The following is a 19,297-nucleotide window of genomic DNA, read 5'->3' on the forward strand; positions in this document are numbered from 1 at the left end:
GCCTGCCGTCTCTCCGACCTGGCCTGGCGGCAGGAGCTCTCGTCACCATCAGAATCCTACGCATTTACTCACCGGTTCGTCCACCTGAAGATCCAGCAGAGCACAGTAGGTACCAGCACCCGCGTTTGGGTCCCACAGACCTGGCTTCGAATTTCTGACTCCGATGAATTCTTAAGTGATCGTGGGAAGATCACCCAATCCCTTAATCTCTCAGAACCTCAATTTTCTCATTTGTTAAATGGAAATAACAATATCTAATTTACAAATCTATTCCTCTGTTTGGTAGGAGTGTAATGTAGATCTCGGACGCAAGCCATGTATGTAATTTTTTTTTTTTTTTTTTTTTTTAGTTGGTGGCCATGTGTCAATTTTAAATTTCTAGGAACCATAGTAAAAGTGGACCGGGGACGCCTGGGTGGCTCAATCAGTTAAGCATCTGCCTTGGGCTCAGGGTCCTGGGATCGAGTCCCACATCGGCTCCCTGCTCAGTGGGGAGGCTGCTTCTCCCTCTCCCTCTGCCCTTCCCCTCCTCACATTCTCTCAAATGAATGAACAAAATCTTAAAAAATAAAAATAATAAAGTACAAAGAAACAGGTAAATTAAATCTAATAATATATTTTATTTAGCCTGACACATCCAAAATATTATCTTTTAAACATGTAATGCTTGCGAAATATACTGAGATATTTCACATTCTTCCTTCCACATTAAGCATCTGAGATTGGGCACACGTTTTATGCTTCCAGCACATCTCCATTCAGACCAGCCACCTCTACATACGAGTGTCCCTCAGGGTTCAGTCCTTGTCTTGATCTTCTCTCAACGAGCTCTTTCTCCTGTGATCTCACTGACTCCCACGGTTTCAATTATCACCTCTGAGTGCATGATGACGGGACTGTCTTAGGGGGCCTTCTCCAGGGAGCTAGGGAACAGACAGGATATATGCAGAACATGTCAAGAGGGGCATGCAACCAAGAAAGCTGGGAGTTAGCAGAGGCCTAGAAAAGTAGCTTCAGCATGGTAACGTCCCAGCAAAGCCAGGCATAGTTATCAGCACAATATCGCTGATCACAATTACAGATTATCATGATTGTAAAATCAGCACAAAGTTAACCTAAAACAGCACACGTTTATTCTCTCATGAGGAATAACATTCATGCTGATTAATGGATCAGGAGTCTGGGCACGGGCCAGCCGGGTCCTCTGCTCAGGACCTCACAGGTTGCAATCAAGTGTTGGCTGGGCTGCATTCTCATCTGGGGGCTTGACTGAGGACGAATCCCCCTCCGTGTTTGTTCTGGTTGCTGGAACTTTGTTTCCTTGCAGCCGTATTACTGAGGGATCCCAGATTTCTGCTGGATGTCAGCCGGATGCCTCCTTTCAGTTCTGGAGGAAGCTCTTGGGTCCTAGAGGCCGCGTCTAGCTCCTTGTCACGTGGGCTTCTGCAACATGACATCTTAGTTCACGGAGCCTGCAGGGGGAGTTTCTCTCTCTCCAGTCTAAGATAAAGTCCTGTATAATGTGACATAATCATGAGAGTGACATCCCGTCACCTTTGCTATATTCTGTTGGCAAGGAGCAAGTCACAGGCCCCACACTTAAGAGGATGGTGTTACACGGCAGTATGAACATCAGGAGGTCAGGAATTTGTGGGGGATCATGTTGGGGTCCATCTGCCACCTGGGACTTGTGAGAAACTATAACGATGAGTAACAAGAGTTCAGGGGAACTTAAGACACTCCTCTGATTTGAGCTCTGAGTCAAAGAAAGGAGATGCAAAGATATCTCACCAAATAGGAACCAGAGAACCAGTGTTACTTCTATCTGGACAGGCTCCCTGAGGTGTGGGACCTCGATGGGGCTAGACCGCAGAATACAGTGGGGCTGGCCACCTTCCTTCCAAAGAGAATACACCAAGGTCCATGAGGCAGGGATGACGTGATTTACCCACTTGGCCACAAATAGAAAAGGTGGACCAATGGAGAGAATGGGGCGCTTCCCTCTCGAAGGCAGGTGAAATCCAAGCAAAATGTGAGAGTCAGGCCTTTTGCTGTTGAAATTATGGCCTGATGGATTCTAGGTTCTCAGTAATCAGTTGTGCTTGTGGAATGCAGAGTGGCTCCGCCTCTCTCGTGTCTGTTTAGACTTTTGGCAGCGACCTAATGGAAAGTTTAGCAAGGACTGTTGGTAGCTGGAGAGCACGTAGCTGCCAAACCAGCGGAGGTGTACCCAGAGTACGTCCCATCAGAAATCAAGAAGACATTCCCATTGACAGTTGCACCGAAACCAATAAAACACCGAGGAATAAACCTCGCCGAAGAAGTGAAAGACCTGTGCTCTGAAAAGTATAGAGCAGTGATGAAAGAAATTGAAGCCAACACAAACAAATGGAAAGGCCTTCCATGCTCATGGACGGGAAGAACAAATATTGTTAAAATGTCCATACTGCACAGAGCAAGCTGCAGACGTAATGCAGTCCCTATCAGAACGCCAGCGGCATTTTCCACAGAACTAGAGCAAACAATCCTAACATTTAGGTGGGACCAGAAAAGACCTGGAGTAGCCAAAGCAATCTTGAGAAACAGCAAAACTGGGGGTGTCCCGGATTTCAAGACCTACTACAGAGCCGAAGTCATCACAACAGCAAGGTACCAGCACAAAAATAAACACGCCGATCAATGGAACAGGATAGAGAGCCCAGAAATAAACCCGCAACCATATAGTCAATTAATCTTCAACAAAGGAGGCAGGAATATGCAAAAGCGGAGAGAGACGGTCTCTTCGACAAACGGGGTCGTTCCCGTTTGTCCCAAATGGACAGCTACATGCTAAGGAATGAAACTGGACCACTTGGCTTACATCACACACAAAAATAAACTCACACACACACAAAAAAAAATTCACAACGGATTAAGGATCTAAATGTGAGACCTGAAACCATAAAAATCCTAGAAGACAGCACAGGCAGTAATTTCTCTGAAATTGGCCATAGCAACATTTTTTTTTTTTAAAGATACGTATCCTGAGGCAAGGAAAACAAAAGCAAAAAGAAACTATCGGGACTACATCAACCTAAAAAGCTCCTGCACAGCAAAGGAAACAACAAAACTAGAAGACAGCCCTACTGAATGGGAGAAGAGATTTGCAAGTGACGTATCTGAAAAAGGGCAAGTATCCAAACTATATAAGGAATTCATACAGCTCAACACCCCCAAGACAAATAATCCAATTTCAAAAATGGGCAGAAGACATGGACAGACATCTCTCCGAAGAAGACGTCCAGATGGCCAACAGACACATGGAAGGATGCTCACCATGGCTCGTCCTCAGGGAAATGCGGGCCAGAACCACAGTGAGGGGTCACCTCACACCTGTCAGAGTGGCTGGAATCAAAAATGCAAGAAACAACAAGCTTTGGGGAGGACGTGCCAAAAAAGGAACCGGGGTGCACGTGTGGGTGGGGATGCAGACTGTGTAGCCCCTCTGGAAAAGTGGTTTCTCAAAAAGCTCAAAATGGAACTACCCTAGGATCTAGTACTTCCCCTGCTGGGTATTTACCCACAGGACACAGAAACACTAATCTGAAAAGATATATGCGCCCCATACGCCTATCGCGGCGTCATCGCGGCGTCATCTACAAGAGGCAGACTGTGGAAGGGGCCCACGTGCTCGTCGGTAGATGAGTGGATGGTGATGTGCCACGTATATGCATTGGAGCACTATTCAGCCATAAAAAAGAATGGAATCCTTCCATTTGCAACAACATGGATGCGTCGGGAGGGTGTGCTGAGCGAAGTAAGTCAATCAGAGGAAGACAAATATGTGGAATTTAAGAAACAAAACAAATGGACACAGAAAAAAACGAGACAAACCAAACACAGACACTTAACTACACAGGAGAAGCTGATGGTGACCAGAGAGGAGGCGGGCAGGGGGACGGGGAAAATAGGAGAAGGGCACGAAGGAGGGCACTTGCGGTGTGTGAGCCCTGGGTGAGATGTGGGATCGTCGAGCCACGTGCACGCGAAACCCACAGCACGGACTGTTAACTCCCCTGGAATTAAAAAGTTTTAATTGCTATCGACAGTTGGCCAAGCATTGGGAAAAAATCACAGATGTGGGCAGTTGCCGTGCTTCGTTATCTAAGAGTGCTTCACCCGGGGGCCCTTTATCTCACCGGAAACTGCCGGAAGGAAGGCTTGATGTCCTTCTGAGTTTCTGTTCTGCTTGGGGCCGCCGCCGTCAAACCAGCCCCCCTTCCGCGATCTCCAGGCTTATCCTGCTCCATCGGACCCTTCTTCACCGACTAGGGTCTGAAAGTGCAGCGGGAGACACCCGTGGCCCTAAGGGAGGCCTTTCTGTTGGGTTAGTGCAAGGCCGTTGGCTCTGATCTCAGCGGGTTGGCCGGGGAGCGTGTGCGCCCAACGTGCAGGCGCGGCCGTCCAGTGGGCACCTGGGCTGGGGAAGGGGTCTGGGACTGTCCTGCGTTTTCCTCCGCATGCCTCTAGGAGATCCTGTTGAATGGCTTGTGTGGACTGTGGCTAGGATTTGACCTGGGGTGTGGGGTGGGGACAGAGAAAGGAGGAGATGGGGTTGGCTTGGAAGGAGAAAGAAGCTGGTAATGGGGTCGTGTGCGGGGAGCGGGTGCGCACGCAGGAGCCCGAGAGCTGCTGTGAGTGCAGGTGTGCTGGGCAGTTGAGCGAGAGCGTGCCTGCGAGTGTGTCTACACTGGGGGAGCGTGTGTGTCGATCCGTGAGATCTGGGGAGCGTGCGTGTAGCCTGAGAACCCGACATCCCCAAATCCTGCAGCATCTGTTTCCCCTATTAGAAGATCAGTAGCGTAGGCCCCTGAAGAAACGGTATTGTGGCGACTCCTCCAGACCTGTCACGATTCCGTAAACGTGGGGCCGAAGCCGTTTATGAAATACTAAGATCAGTTCTCCGCTAAACCGCTTCCCAAGCACGTCGCCCCCGTCATGACCCCGCAGACGCCACCGGGAGTCTGGGCACAGCTGCTCGGGCCCTGGGGTCACGAGGCCTGGAACGGCCGTGCCACCCGCCTGTCCCCCAGCCACGCACACACTCAGCCAGACGTTTCAGCCCATCCGTGTCCATGAACTGCAAGGTCAGCGCTGCGGCCGCGCTCTCCGGGGACGCCTGTGGGCTCCGCTGCACTCCAGGCACCTTCGGGGATGGCCAGGGGTTCCCTGGGCATGTTGTCACTACACCCTTAGCCGCCTTCTGTCGCTGTCACCCAGCCGCGCTCCTTCCCCCCTTGGGGGGGGGGCGATTCTTGCTCCGGCTGAAGCACCCGCTGAAACGCTTTCCTGAATCGTCCTGTTCTTGTTTTCAGACCCTCGCAAACCGTCCCCGCCGTCCCCGACGGCTTCCCCTCCGCAAGGCAAGGCACGCGCAGCCTCTGTTTCCCAGCCCCAAGCCGTTCCCTCCCGAGACTCCCCTCGCTTCCTTGGCGCCTCTGCTCCCACCCCGGACTCTTGGCTCTATTTTAGGGAGATGATTTTTCACGAAAAGATGAAGATGCTCGTCACTTGGGAGGAGTTGGCGCAGAAGGCCCAGAGCAGAAGCCCACGGAACCAGAGCTGCCGTGTGCCTAGCTAGGTTTCCTCCCTAGCCGGGCGTCTCACTCGTGTGCCAGCACCCCCCACCCACGCCCACGCAGCCCATGCCTCAGCCCCAGCCGAATGTGGAGCGAGTGGCCCGGCCAACGCTTCACTTTGCGTGGACGGCGCCTGCGAGGCTGTGCGGCACCACGGCCTCCGTTGGGGATGTGCAGGTGGGACAAGGTCGGCCTAGCGCCACAGGCCTGGGCTGCAGCTCACTGGGGCCAAGACCCGAGGCTCCGAGGGCCAGTGGGCGCCCTGGGACGTCCCGTAGGCTTCTTCTCGAAAGTCCAGATGGTGCATCCTCTCTCCTGGCAGCCATCCCTGACCCCGTCCTTCCCCGGCACAGCAGGACAGCTGCTCCCATGAGGTTCATGCCTTTCCCCACCGCACCTGTTACTCTGTTCTGCACCCGCCTGCTGACTTCTTCCCTCTTCTGTGCCCATTACTGGACTGCGCAGTCCCGAAAGCCAGGGCTGTCCTCCCCGACCCCTTGCCTGACCTTCACCCTGTCGCTCCGAGGTCTGTGGGGATGACGCGCCCTTTACGTAGCCTCCTGCATTCAGGACCAGCTCCTGCCTGGGACACGAGGCCCCTGCAGACACCGGCACCGAGGGCCCTGTGCGTGGCTCCGTGTCCCGCTGCCGTCTTGAAATCCTTCGCCATGTTCCCAGCAAGGGGCCATCCGCTGTTAGCTTGCGTCGGGTCCTGCACATTTTATAGGTGCTCCTGCCCCCGTTTAGTCAGTGGGTGGATGGGAAGCGTTTGGGGACGTGGCCTGCCTGCCTGTTGATGAAGGTCCTCCAGGGCCTGGACCCCATGGGATTTGGACCCAGGCAGTCCTGCCCCAGAGCCTTCTCTCGGTCTCCACACGGCGCTACCTCAACTCCGAGAGCTTTTGGATCCGTTTATTTATTTGTCATTTATTTTTGTCTATTTTTTATTGGAGTTCGATTTGCCGACATGCAGTACAACACCCAGCGCTCATCCCGTGCGGTGCCCCCCTCAGTGCCCGTCCCCCAGTCCCCCCGTCCCCCCGCCCGCCTCCCCTTCCACTACCCCTTTAGGTCCGTTTAGAGAAGTTGTTCCAAACCCCAAATGCAGGTCAGAACCATGTAGGAGGTTTTTAAATCCCGGCGCTCCCCGTGACTCCCCTGCACTGCGGCTGGAACACGCAGGGGTGCGATGACCGTGGAAGGAAAGTTTGATGGTTTCGTAACGACTCAAACAGCCCTGTCACACATCCCCATCCCTCCCACTCCCAGCTGGCACCCCGAGCAAGAGAAAGGCATACGTCCACATAAAGGCTTGTGCCCAAAGGCTTAGCCGGCTTTGTTTGTGAGAAGCGAAAACTGGAAATGATGCAGGTTGCCCGCCAGCAGGTGAACGGATAACCAGCGGTGGTGCATGCGGCCCTCGGAGTAGTACTGAGCCACGAGATGGGCGCCACCGACGGGTCTCAGAGGAGTCGTCCCGCGGGGAAGAGCCACACGAAGAGGACCATGTACCCTCGGAGTCCGATTCTATAGGGTCCTCGAGGCTCCAAACTGCCGCAGAGTGAAGGCGGGCAGATGGGTGGTGGCTGGGGGGGCAGGGCAGAGGGGGAGACGCAGAGCCAGGGAGGCAGCGTGGGTCGTCTGGAAACCTCGGAGGTCGCCGCTACCTGATGGCGGTGATGACGCAGGAGGAGGGCACATGGGTTAAAGTTGGTCCAGGTGAGCACCTTACGGATGCTCGGCTTGTGGGGTGTCCGTGGTACCTCAACAAGGCTCTAAATATAGATGGAATGCACACGAAATAGCCCTGCTCGGACCTGCCCCGGGGCAGTGTGGCCCATGTGGCCTAGACCTGCTGCTCTAGAAGCTTCCTGGAGGTTCCCACGGCTGCCCAGGTGCAGCGGGGAGGCGGGGGCCCCAGGGGCCATGGGTGTCCCGGCGGGCTGCCGACCCCACCCCAGGCGCCGGTCAGGGGAGGCGGCACAGTAGGTGAGGGCTGAGTCGTGCCCGAGGTCGGGCGTCCTGGAGACCGAGCAGGAGTTTCCCGGCGCAGGGAGGGCGGAGGGGGCAAGACGGGCTGATCCGGGCAGGCTGGGCGGCATCGGGGTCAGCAGGCCAGTACCACATTGCCCACGTCGTTGCCGGAGCCGAACTATGGCTTTGTCGTGTCTTGCTCCTGGGGGTCCCCTGGAGGGTGAGGGGCATCCGTGGGGAGGGGACACTGCTCCCGGGGGGGAGCCCACCAGGGCGCGGGGCTCGTGAGGGGCCTTGCAGATGGGACGCGGTCAGGAGCCAGCTGGGAAGGCCGGGGACGCGGGACCCCAGCTCCCGACTCTGGACACCGTGCTACACCTGCTCCGTCAGCAGCCTCCGGGCCCCGGCGCTGCTCGGCTCAGAGACGGGCGGAAACAGGACCAAAAGGAACCCCGTTCCCCATGGGCTTCCCTGGCAGACACCGAACTACGCGATGAATTCCAATGGCGACAGGGATGGTGGCTGCGGGTGCTCAGGAATGCTGTGGAGAGAACAAAAGCAGGGGCTGCGGGGGGAGGGGGCTTGTGATTGCAAACTTTGGGGGTGCGTTGGGCCCTTGAGACATCTGAGGAAGCACCTGAGGGCCGACAAAGCTCTCCCTGCTGATCTCCCGGAGCCAGGTGGTTCCAGGCAGCAGGAGCTGTGCGTGCAAAGGCCCTGAGGTGGGAGGTGGGAGCGGAGGGAGGGCGGGAGAGAGGCGGGCAGAGGGCCTGTGTGGGGCCTGCAAGGCCGTGGCAAGGACTTCGTGCTCAGCCCGAGGGACGGGGGGCCGTTGGCGTGCTGGAGCAGAGGAGGCAGTGAATCTGTTCCTGCAGGGTTGTTGGTCGAATGAATCCGGGTTAGAATCCCCAACGAGCACCGGGTGGACCAAGGGTTCCTGCTTGGAGGCGGCTGGTTCCCACGGAACAGGTGCCTCCCCGTGGGGTCTGTGTGGGCCTCCTGCCACCCTTCCTGGGTGAGAACAAGCCCCCCAGGTGGGCGTGCTCTCCACCACCAGAGCCCGCCCTTGCACCCCGGGGACCTGGTCTGGGCTCTGCTACGCCCCTCAGAGGGGGCCTGTGAGGGTGACATGAGGGGCAGCGGCTGTGGGGGCCCTGCGGCCAGAACTGCCGCCGAGCCGGGCCCCACGAATTTGCCGGATGGTTTCCGCCGCCGCGAAGGGAAGCGGGTGCCAGGCATTCACCAGGCTCTTGCTGCCCGCCGGGGTGGGTGGCGGCTGCTTTGCACCATCTCTCGCTCATCGCCTGAACACTCTTGACTGCACACGCCTGTTGCGGAGACGAGCTCAGAAAGGTGGTGCATGAGGGTCTGTGTCCACGGGGAGGACCGTGGCCCCCGGGCTCCCTGCACCCCCTCCCGCCCCCACGGCCTGTGAGCCTGAGCCTGAGCCTGGTACAAGCCCCTGTCCCCGGTGCCTGGCACAGGCCCCTCTATCGGTCATAAAATAAATTAATGAATAATTAGGAAAAACCGGCTGCCGGGGAGCAGCGAGGTTGCGAGTCAGCGGCCTGGTAGTGTCCGTGCGGGTGAATCTGGCTCCCACGGACTCCATGCGTGGAATCGTTGAGCGGGTTTGCCAGACACAGAGCACGTACGAGATTCTGGAAAACAGAGGTAGACTCGGGGTGAGACGATCCTGGGGGTCCTTCCTCTGGGGATCCCCGGAGGCTGTGAGCTCAGCAGGAAGAAGGGCGCAGGGGACGGCACAGCGCCGGGCCTCCCAGGGACGCCAAGAGGGCCCGGGACCCCGAGGGCTGCTGCCCCTTGGGGACCGGAAGCCCCGGGAGATGAGGCTTCGTTTACCCCGTCCACCTGCGTCCTGGGGGTCGGGAGCCGCAGTGAACAAGACGGTCGCTCCCTGTGTGAAGACACGTCAGGTAAATCATGTCGCTTCAGGTTGGGGCAGGTGGTGCACAGAGACGAGGCACGGAGGGTAGTGAGCGGGGCGGCCTCAGGGAGGGGGAGACACAGGGGCTCGGGCAGGGGAAGGTGCAGGGACTCAGGCAGGGGGAGGTGCAGGGGCTTGGGCAGGGGGAGGTGCAGGGGGCTTGGGCAGGGGGAGGTGCACGGATTGGGGCAGGGGGAGGCACACGGGCTCAGGCAGGGGTAGGCCGCAGGGGCTCAGGCAGGGGAGGTGCATGGGCTCGGGCACGGGGAGGCACAGGGGCTCAGGGAGGGGGAGGCACAGGGGCTGGGGCAGGGGAGGCGCAGGGGCTGGGACAGGGGGAGGTGCATGGGCTGGGGCAGGTGAGGCACAGGGGCTCGGGCAGGGGAGGCGCAGGGGCTGGGGCAGGGGGAGGTGCATGGGCTGGGGCAGGTGAGGCACAGGGGCTGGGACAGGGGGAGGTTCAGGGGCTGGGGCAGGGGAGGTGCATTGGCTTGGGCAGGTGCATGGGCTGGGGCAGGGGAGGCACAGGGGCTCGGGCAGGGGGAGGTGCAGGGCTCAGGCAGGGGGAGGTGCAGGGACTTCGGCAGGTGCACTGGCTGGGGCAAGAGGAGGCACAGGGGCTCAGGGAGGGGGAGGCACAGGGGCTGGGGCAGGGAAGATGCAGGGGCTGGAGCAGGGGCAGGCGCACCGGCTGGGGCAGGGGAGGTGCAGGGGCTGGGGCAGGAGGAGGTGCAGGGGCTGGGGCATGGGAGGTACAGGGGCTTGGGGAGGGGGAGGTGCATAGGGAGGTGCAGGGGCTCAGGCAGGTGCACCGGCTGGGGAAGGGGGAGGTGCAGGGGCTGGAGCAGGGGAGGTACAGGGGCTGGGGCAGGGAGAGGCGCACGGGCTCGGGCAGTGGAGGCACATGGACTTGGGCAGCAGAGGCGCACGGGGAGGTGCCCGCAGAGGGCCGTGCAGGGCGTCTGCATGGGTGGCCGTCCGCCTGGGGAGGTCAGGAGCAGCTCGAGGCCCCCAAAGTCGGGGACACACGGGGCGGAGGGGCAGGTAACCAACAGTGCCGCCCCACCTGCCCGCAGGCTCAGCCGGGACCGGGGTGTCCCGTATTAAACCTGGAAACATCCAAGGCCGGGGACCAGGTTGGTGACATGGAAGTAGGGCCGAGGCTCATATTCGGGTTAAGGAGACGGACCTCTGAGCGCCCCGTGAGCGGCCCATGCAGCCCAGGACCCTGTGGGCACCCGCCTTCACTGCCTTTCGGGCCTTTGCGTCCCATCACGTTGGCGATGAAGCCGGCGGCGCCACACCGTCGCCTCACGCGTGCCCTTCTGCATTTTCCGACCAGGCTCGCGGCAAGCCAAGCAGAGCACCCGTGAGCTTCCGAGCGGGTGCCAATCTTTTCCGTCCAGGACAAGAGGACGCTCTTGGCAGATGTCCTTCTACGTGTCGGAGGCGCCCGGGCCACCCTGGAAGCCGCACACCTGGCCTCACGCACCTGCTGGGGTGGGGGGGGTGCAGTGACGCCGGGGGGCGTGGCCTCTAACACCTGCCTCGTGTCCAGGCCGCGTGACAAAGTGCCACAGACGTAGCGACGTCAGGTGCATTTACTACGGCGCAGTCTCCGCGGTCGGGCTTCGGGCGCCGCAGGGCTCGCACCCGGGGTCCCACGGGGCTGTAGTCTGCTGTCGGCCGCGGGGCCGGGGGCTTGCCTGAGGCTCAGGGCCCTCTCCGCGGCTCGCGTGACCCTTCGGAGAATCCGTTTCCTTGTGGCTGTGGGGCTGGGGCAGCTTCCTTCTGGAAGGTCAGCGGGAGAGAGTGCTGCTCCAGTCGCTGGGCACCAGCCCCCCAGCCTCCCCTGATCAGGCCAGGCCCACCCGGAGTCCTTGCCTTTGGGACTAACTCGGCGCCAGCTGATCGGGGCCATACTTGCACGTGCCAAGGAGCCGTTCAGCGTTGCCAAATACCTTTTTCTAACGGTGCGGTGAGAGTGACACTCCATCCTAGTCGTGGGTCCCCCCCACACACCCCCAGGGGGAGGGAATCGAGGGGGTGGAACCACGGGATGGGACTGCCGGGGCCCAGAGCAACCGTGTAAGAGGCGCTTTACGCACGGCGATGCGCTTCATCGTCGGAACCGCCCTCTGAGACGGATACAGTCGCCGTCCCTGTGTTACGAGTGGACAAACCGAGGCTGCGGAGGCTGAAGATCCCGCGGCCTGGAGGAGCCCAGGCCATGATGGCTCGATGGCAGTCAGGCAGGGAGGAGTCAGGCAGGGAGGAGGGGGCCAGCCCACCAACCCCAGCCAGTTCACACAGCGTTGCCATGGAAACCCTGCAGGAAGCACCACTTAAAGGGCCTCTGATGGTTTTTTTCCAGGGTCACCTTGATGGGCGTGGGGGGCGGGAAGCCTGGGAGGTCCCTCCACCCAGGAACGCACTCACAGGCAGTAGGAGAGGCTTGTCACCGCCCCCGAAGCAGGGAACACGGATCCGGGGAACCATCCGATCCCCGCGGTCATGGTGCTGCCCCTCTTCACCTCCCGAGGGCCCTCCCGCCTGCTGGCCTGGGCCCCGGGCGTCCTCGCGGTGCCAACCTCAGAACCTGTGACGCCAGGACGTGTGCTCTCCGTGGAAGACACGTCCCCCGGGGGGTATACCGAGCCCCGCGGATGATCCCAGCTGCCACCATGGCACACAACGTCCCTCCCGAACACAACACCCCCTTGCCCCACCTCTCAGAGGGAGAGCCACCCGTGCCGACCCACGAAGCAGGAGGCCTGGAGCTGTGCCGAGGATGACACTGCTGATCCAGGCCATAGCCAACTGGGGCGACGTCTTGCCAGGCCCCACGCGAAGCACTTGGTGTGCGTTTTTAATTGCTCACGTGTGAATTCACTCAACAAACGTTTATTGAGCGATGACGCCGTGCCAGGCCCTGGGTCTCGCCGGTGGAGCCGTTGGACAGTGTCCTGCTCGTGCGGAGCTTGCATTCTAGCCGGGGCAGACGACGCGGGGAGACAGAGTAAGCAGAGGGGAAAAGATAGCTAACTGTGGTCGCGTCATGCAAAAACTCGGGATGAAAAGTGTTGCAGACGAGGCCTCGGGACTCCTTGGTGTGTGTGGGGAGCGGGAGCCTTCCTGAGCGGGAAGGACAGGACAGCAGGGGCGTGCGTGGGGCGGGGGCTTGGCCGCGGCCCAGCTCCTCTACCTGGAACGCCCGTCCTTCTCGCCAAGACCAGGCCTGACGCCTCTCCCAGGAGAGCCCTCCGCGGCATCGGTTCCTGTCATCGCCGAGGCTGTGAGCACAGCCGGAGGGGCCGGGCGGGTGGCCGTGGGCCGGGGGCCTGGCCCGTGGGTGTGTCCCGGGCTCCTCCGGGGCTGGTAGGGCCGCTCGGCCCCTCTGCTCTTGCGCTCGGGAAGGCGTCGACCCTGCCTGGCCCGGGGCAGGTGGCGGTGGACCCAGGGACGCCCCTGCCGGCACAGCCAGCATCTCCCGTGCAGCGTCCGGCTATCTGCTCTCTCCCAGTGCTGGCCTCACCCACGCTGCCCGGACGCCCTCCCCGGCAGCCCCTGGGGCTTCTGCGAGATCACGTCCCAGATGTATTGGGATTTGCACCCGGGCTGTCTGTGTCCGGGGCCCCTTGCTCACCCATGTGCTCTGCTGACGGCTCCGCGTTAACCGCTAACCCACTGGCAGTGGGATGCCGGCACCCCTCCCCGAGCCAGGGAGCCCTGTGCTTGCCTGACCCCATGGCCTCGCAGCCCCCTCGTACGTAGCTCGTGATCTGTGCCAGAGCTGCGGGCACCGCCCCCCGTCTGTGCCCAGGTGACAAGAGCTTCGACCCAGCAGCCTGGTAGGCCCCGTAAGTGTGGGGATGGGGACGCTGGCCTCCCAGAGGTACATGCCGGGGGAGGAGACGGCCGTCAGGACGAGTGCATCACCCAGGAGAGGCCGCGTGGAAGATGATTGTCATTTGGACACAGCGTAGGCTGTTTGTCGTACATTCGGGAGGAGGTGTGGTGCCTGCTGCCGTGTGGATGGATGCGAAAGCTACGGACGGTTCTGGGCCTGTGAAGTAAGCATGTTCGGGTACGAGATAATGAGAGGGTATCTGTGTGTCTCTGTTTCTCTGTGTGTGTTTGTTTCTGTATCTCTGTGTGTCTCTGTGTCTCTTTGTGTGTCTCTGTCTCTATGTGTGTCTCTGTGTCTGTGTGTGTCTCTATGTGTGTCTCTGTATCTCTTTGTTTCTGTGTGTCTCTGTCTCTGTGTGTCTCTGTGTGTGTCTCTGTCTCTCTGTATGTCTCTGTGTGTCTCTGTCTCTGTATGTCTCTGTGGTCTCTGTGTGTCTCTGTGTCTCTCTCTGTGTATCTCTGTATCTCTGTGGTCTCTGTCTCTGTGTGTCTGTGTCTCTGTCTCTCTGTGTGTCTCTGTGTGTCTCTGTGTCTCTGTCTCTCTGTGTGTCTCTGTGTGTCTCTGTGGTCTCTGTCTCTGTCTCTCTGTCTCTCTGTGTCTCTGTGGTCTCTGTCTCTCTGTGTCTCTGTATCTCTGTGTGTCTCCGTGTCTCTGTGTCTGTGCGTAAAGGAGCGCCTTCGAACGACGGATCCACGCCCGTGTCAGGCATAGGACTCTGTGGGGTCCCCAAGCCAAGCAGCTCGTCGGGGGCAGAGCCAGTTCCGCCTCCCAACCCTGGAGGCCCAGGTGCATGGTCTGCACCCGCACAGGAGACCCCACAAAGGCTTTGGACTTTAGGGTGACCGTCCGGTGAGACCCCAGAGGTGGTCAGGGGGTCCCAAGGCAGCTGACGGAGACAGGAGGGCTCGCAGATGTCCGGTGGGGACCCGGCCGCAGCGTCTCACCAGTGCCGTGCAGTCGCCATGTCCCCTTCCCCTGCAGAAGGCCCAGGAAGTGGGGGGACACAGCGGCTGGGCGCCCCCTTCTCAATTCCTCTCTGGGCCCCTCTGTTGAATTTTTCTTAGAAAAAGGGCAGCCAGGGGGCCCAGATCCTTCGGAATATTGGGCTTCTCCTGCCAGGATCAAGCCAAGGTGTGTCTTGCCTCAAGGAGGGAGACGGCCGTGAGGTGTCCCAGGGCTTCTGGGCCCCGGGCAGGGAGCGGGTGCAGGAAGTGGGGCCTGGGGCCCGTGCGGGCCAGGGGGCTCCGGTAGGCTCGGGGCTCACACTGCCTGCTAGCCAGCAGGGTCGGGGGGATGTAAGGCCCAGCCCTGGGAGGGGACTGCGGAGGGGGGGGGGGCGGGGACGGGCAAGGGGAGGGGCCAGGCATGCGGCGGGGGGTGGGGGGGTGGGGACAGCCCAGCGGGGGAAGGGTGACTCCCACAGGGCCGCCTCACCCCAGGTACGGGTCTCAGCCTCCTGAGCACCTGCCGAGCCAGGGGGGGCCGCGGCCTCTGCAAGCTCCTTTGCCGAGACTGGTTCAGGGTCGGTGACTCCCTGCGGCGGGGCTGGGCATAAACCTCGGCAGGTGCCGGCCTCCGAGGCCCAGGGCCGTCCCGTGCCAGCCCCACAGGGCCTGGGCCCTGCCACGCAATCCGTGTCCTTGCCCTTGTGTGACACGTGCTGCGTTCGGCAGGGAGTGCGAAGCTCACTTCTCGGATGACAATCGATCCCAGTCCTCAGAGCCGCCGACCAGGGGGCCCTGAGAACCTCGGGCCGTCCCGGCTTCCGGAAAAGCAGAAGCATGGAAATGCCCAAGGGGGCTGATGTTTGCAAAAAAATAAAAAATAAAATCCTGTTAACCGGGAAAGTTCCATGTAGATGTGCAGCGTCACGGCTCCTGCCCTTTCCCGGGGGTGATGATTGGCGTGAACCAGGCAGCGCAGGCTCGTCTCAGCCTAGCATCTCGCGACTCCCAAGATGTGCTTCGTAGAACAATTGAGAAGGTACTAGGTGTTTCCAGGGGGAGGACGGTGGGGGCAGCCAGGGGTGTTCTGCATCCCGTTCCCGGGGGCTCTGGTGAAAGCGGGCCCCGGGAGGCTGCTCTCCTGAAGACTCGGGTACGCTCGGAGCAGTGGCTTCTCCCGGAGGACGGACTTTCTGGAGTACTGGGGAGCTTCCGTCACCTGCCGAGCGCTCTCCTCACGGGACGTCTGTCTCGTCCTGGGGAGCCTGCTTGGCCAGCTTCTCCGGGCTCCGCAGTCGGTCACACTCAGCCCCGAGCTGCACGGCGAGCTGTCCCAGGGGCATCTTGCAGCGTTGCCCCGCGGGCACCAAGGATCCTCCGCCTGGCTCTGTCCCCAGCAGCTCGGCGGTGCCGGGGCCGGGGGGTGGCGGCTCATCGGCTCATCGGAAGCCACCAGCTCTTGACGTGGGACAGCGACGCGATGGTGCAGAGCAGATGCTGGAGGCTCCCGTAGGGACCGACCCGGGGCAGCGGGGCCCACTGCCCCCCGTAAGCCTGCTGCACCTCAGACGTAGGCAGGCCCCGCCCGGGAGGCTCTGCGCGTCCCCCTGCACAGCCACCGCCTCCGCCCTGTTCGCCCTCATGTTCTCCTGTGTCCTCTCGTTTTCCTCTTCCCCTTGTTCCCAGAGACATCCCTGGTCCCGTAAGTAGCTGAGGATGTTGATGTGGAGGTGACTTCCCTCTGGGGCAGGGTCGCCGAGATTGGCCGATCAAAATATAGGGTGGCTGCATAGACTTGAATCTCAACTAATAAATATTCCTTAATATAAGTATATCCCAATCATCGTGTGGGATAGACTTACACTCAACCCCATTCCCCAAACCCTCCGTTTGTGTTTCTCTGAAATTCACATTTAACTGGGCATCTTTTGTTTTCACTGGCAACTCTCTTCTGGGGCCTAGGGTGTTGCCTTTATGGCCAGTAGGGGGAAGAGGCTTTGGGGGTCGTGTGCTTACCAAGCGGCAAGGAGACATCGACGACAGCCCCTGTGTGGCCCCCGCTGGTGGGAGCATCGAGGCCTGCACAGCCCCTTGCTCGCTGGGGTGGGGAGATGGGGCCGACGAGGATCCACCCGGGCCTGGGGGGCTGCCCTGGGTCTGGCAGAGGGAGCCGCCATGCAGGGGCCCAGAGCTGGGAAAATGGCCTTGAGGTTACAACCTAACGAAACACACGGCACCAGCACCGCGGTCAAGTGGTGTGGTCAAGTGAGTCTCGACCCCAGCTCTGACCCCAGCCAGCAGTGTGATGCTGGGCCGGAGTTAGCCCTGCTGAGCCTCCTCCCCAGCCCCCAAAACGGGGACCGCATGGGATCTCTGTCCAGGGAAGATGACATAGAAGAGCCCGGACAGCTGCGCAGGGTGCCTGGCTCGTGTTGAGCATCCAGGCCATGACCGTTGCCATCATCACATCATCACAACGGACCCTTCCGTTCTCTTTCCCGTCGTGGGGTTCACGAATGCCAACCCCAAGAGCAGCTCGAGGGCTGAGACGTACGATTCAAACAGGACGGGGATGCCTGGGTGGCTCAGTGGTTTTGCACCTGCCTTTGGCCCAGGGGGTGATCCTGGAGTCCTGGGATCAAGTCCCACGTCGGGCTCCCTGCATGGAGCCTGCTTCTCCCTCTGCCTGTGTCTCTGCCTCTCTCTCTCTCTGTGTCTATCATAAATAAATAAAAATAAATCTTTAAAAAGAAAAAACAGGACAGTGGAGACTGAACCCGGCAGGCCCTTCCCAGCAGCCAGCACAGCGCCGCCTGCGAGTGGAACAGGAAGGAAATGGGACTTGCGTCTCTGTCCTCAGGGGCTCAGTGCCTTGCTCACCCTGCCCGCTTCCTGCCAGTCTCCTCCGTCCACGACTCCCGCCTGCTTGGCTGCTCTCCTCCTGGCCCGTTCCATCCTCGATGCCCAGGAAAAAAAAAAAAAAAAAGTTGTACACCTGAGCTAAGAGCAGGACTGAATCCACTTAGTTCCGGGCTGCCAAACTGTGGCCCGTGGGCTGGCTGCCTGTTTTCTCAGTAAAGTTTTATTGGAACATGTGTTGTCTGTGGATGCTTTTGCACTACGGTGGAAAAGTTGACTCACTGAGACAGAGACCATAAGGCGAGGCCAAAAATATTTGCTATCTGGTCCTTTACAGCAAACGGTTTGCCAACCCTGCACTAGTTTGTGGCTTTATATGTATATATTTATGCTAATACATAATGCACATTCTTATATTTATATAATATACATTATATATATACACGCACACGTATAAAATTTATTCAACACGTTCCAACAAGGCACCCTCTCCCTGCCAGGCATTAAGTCAAACAACAGATAAATGCAGAATAAGTCATCCCCGCCCCTCGGGGGCGTCCAGAGATGAAAACAGACACCTAAACAAACAATTACAGGCAGGCTTAGCTGCTGCTCGGAAGCCAGCAGGTTGTAAATGAGTGGGTGAGGGAGTTGCAGTGTTGTAGGATGAGTGCAGGGACGTACGTGTGACGGGGACTCCAAAGTAGTTCTCGAAGCGGGACCCCTAAACCCCAATCATGTCGGCTGTAGGGTGTGAGGTCACAAGATGACCGGATGACCAGGAGGGCCCCTATAATCATCGGGCTGGGAGAGTTCCAGGATTCGGGGAGCCAACTGCCAGTGGCACCGTGCTTGCATTTGCATCCTATCACGATGGGCTCTCCTGGGATTTTACAGTTTATACAAGACACGAAGGGTTTCAAGGAAGGCTGCACAGGGAAAGTGACGTGTAAGCACGGCTTTGAAGGGTGAGTAGGAGTTCTCCAGATGGGCAATTTGGAAGAAAGGCAAGATGTGCTTGGGGAGCCTGGGCTTTAGAATCGCAACCCAACCGTGGACAGGACAAGATTGGGGGAGCTCGATAAAGCCGAGGCTGTCGGCCAGGGTCACATCATGGAAGGATGGAGCTGCGTGAGTGTCAGCCTTGACGTATCCTAACAGCAGTGGGAAAGCTCTCGAGGCTTTCTTTCTCTTTCCTTTTATTTTTATTGCACTTTGAAATCGCTATTTGTTCTTGTGTTAATCACGCAAAAGAACAGAGGGCCTGCATTGGTCCGTGTGCCACGTCGGGCACGTGTGTGCGCCCAATGGGGTGAACAAGGCAGAGCCATGGTAAATTTGCCATTCTAGAATGCTCCCTCCAGAGTCAGTGGGGACCGTACTTTGGAGGGAGCAGCAGCAGCAGCAGCAGCAAGGAGATCAGAGTGGGGTGCAGAAGTCCGGGGGGGGACGGATATGAAAGGAGAGGCAAGGATGGGACAAGTGTGATTTATGGAGCACCGTGAGGTCCAGGGGAGAGGCCACACTCGCCGCCCCCAGAAGTCAAAGTGCAGCCTCAAGCAAAGCTCTGGAGATTGAACAGTTCACAGCTCAGAGAGAGAACTCAACGGGGTTAATGGAATGACCAACATGATAGGCCACCGCGAGTGGCTGTCAGTCCCAGCTCTGCTTTGCAGACCGTGGACGAACCTAGGCTCCACTATGAAACCCTGACTCAGTGGGTTGTGGGATGGGCATTAGTATCTTTGTAAACCTGCCCCCACGACCCTGATGCTGAAGGTTGCAAAGACTGCAAAGCTGAGCCAAGAGAGCATGCTCACGGGGAGAGCGTCAGCTTGGCACCGGACAGGACAGGGCTCTGTGAGCTTTGTGGGTGGCGTACCCCGCCCGCGGGCAGGCGCCCTATAAGGACGCTGCAGGATGCACGGGGCCCGTGGACCGTAGGCGGAGTGGTCGGCGCCTGTGCGACCCGGTGCAGATGCAAAGTACTGGGGCCCAGCACCCAGGTACTGCCGCGGAAACCCAGCCATGTACCCCCCAGCGA

General features: G+C 59.2%; 1 protein-coding gene and 1 long non-coding RNA gene across 8 annotated transcripts in view; one reads left to right on the forward strand and one right to left on the reverse strand.

The window, feature by feature from the left end:
- The window catches only part of CSMD2 (CUB and Sushi multiple domains 2), a 492,622-nt gene that overhangs the window by 130,737 nt on the left and 342,588 nt on the right, over positions 1–19,297 (forward strand). The gene's annotated exons all lie outside the window — the stretch shown is intronic.
- Positions 601–5,740, reverse strand: LOC140602485 (uncharacterized). Its single transcript, XR_012005429.1, has 2 exons — positions 4,179–5,740; positions 601–1,513 (listed from the first exon to the last, which is right to left on the reverse strand). It is a non-coding gene; the product is annotated as an uncharacterized lncRNA (long non-coding RNA).

The sequence above is a fragment of the Canis lupus genome, chromosome 13, assembly GCF_048164855.1.
Source record: "Canis lupus baileyi chromosome 13, mCanLup2.hap1, whole genome shotgun sequence".
NCBI classification, from domain to species: domain Eukaryota; kingdom Metazoa; phylum Chordata; class Mammalia; order Carnivora; family Canidae; genus Canis; species Canis lupus.